The sequence below is a fragment of the Poecilia formosa genome, unplaced genomic scaffold, assembly GCF_000485575.1.
Source record: "Poecilia formosa unplaced genomic scaffold, Poecilia_formosa-5.1.2 Scaffold1051, whole genome shotgun sequence".
NCBI classification, from domain to species: domain Eukaryota; kingdom Metazoa; phylum Chordata; class Actinopteri; order Cyprinodontiformes; family Poeciliidae; genus Poecilia; species Poecilia formosa.
The window spans coordinates 4840-6462 of NW_006800990.1; positions in this window are offsets into that span (position 1 = coordinate 4840).

Sequence of the window (1623 nt, forward strand, 5' to 3'; positions counted from 1 at the left end):
CAGCAGATGGTTTGCTAGGATCATTTGAACTGCCTTTTGTCTGTGGGAAAACAATACAGTGGAAGTTCCAGCTTTTCACACTCATCTGTGAAAGGCCGTAAACACGGCAGGGGTTTAGGCTTCAGATAGAGGGTCAGAGATAGCTCCTGGATTGGATGAGCAAAGATATGCCTTATTTGAATAAATTAAAGATAAGAATACACCTTTTACTATAAAACTTTCTACACAGAAGTAACAGATTAGATTTGCTCTTGCAACTCTCCAAAGATGTCTTTGCACGTCTTTGCTTTTCTTTCTTTCCTTTTTTCCATTTATGTCAGGTAAATGAATGTATGTCTCCGTTGTTCTGCAGTTTCTGGTGTAAGTTTGTGCATTGTCGTACTTCTAAGTTTATGCATTGTCTTATATTGCATTAAACTCTGTAATTCTGTGACGTCAACACTTGTTGTTTTCCTTGTGGCTACACGTGGCCCGCCAAGAGGACCTGGGATCCAGAGGAAGAGAGAGAGCCAAACTTTTTTCCAAAGTTAACCTATTTTAGAAATTCTTCCTTAACATTTGGGGGCTCGTGCCGGTTCTGGAATCTCGGCGGGCGGCTGTTTGGCCCTGATTGATCCGTTTCGGCCCGACGCTTCGGTGTGGTAAGACAATGTTTAATTATTTTTTGGTTGTCTGAAGCGCTGTTTCGTTGGACTGTGGCTGATTGCTCTTGGTGTGTGCGGCCTCACAGAATTTAGAAACTGCAGCGGTATATAAAATCCCTCCTCAAAGAGTCTGTTGTTTGAAGAGAAAATACACATTACAGGGGATCGTAGCGGATCCAGGCAGTAGGAGTTTACGTTACCTCTGTCCTAAAGCTGGGTTTCTTATTTATATTCTTTACCCTGAGGATCCATGCCTGTGCCTCTACAAAAGAATTTCGGGTGTCTGTGTATTACTTAGCATGGGCTTGTATCAGCCTGGAGATTATGGCTCATCTCCAGTGGACTAATAATTGGACTGGTTTGGGATTAATTGGATAGATTTGGGTTAATTGGACCGAGTTGTATCACTCGCTGAAAAAAATGACTGATAGCAGGTTGAATCACCTTTACTCTGGCTCTCTGAACCGGGTCGCCGTAAGTAGAAGTCTGTTACAGGATGTATCGCCTTCTCTGGGACTCTGAATCGAGTTGCCAAAGAGCATAAAGGACTGAAAATAATTAATATAGTACAGGTTGAATCACCTTAAAGGACTGAAACAAGTTATTTAATTCGGTACAGGTTGAATCACCTTAAAGGACTGAGACAAATTCTTTATTATGCTAAATTTAGGCTAATTTTTGCCTTGGGCATACCCAGCCCTAAAAGTTATTGAATATAAGTGATTAACAGTGATGGTTTGTGAAGAAGTTTATAAGTAATAAGAGAAGTTGAAATGAGAATAAAAGAGATTTGTCGAAGTGAAGTTGGAAGATTAAAAGATGCATCATACGTTCTTTTAAGCCGGCGCCTGACATTTTCTTTTCTTTTCTGTCTTTTCTTGGCTGAACTACGACGTCGTCTGTGTATCTGTGTTTGTGTGTTGATCTATTGCTGATTTTGTGTCTGTCCGCCATTTTATGTTTCTCTGCGCGCTGCTGT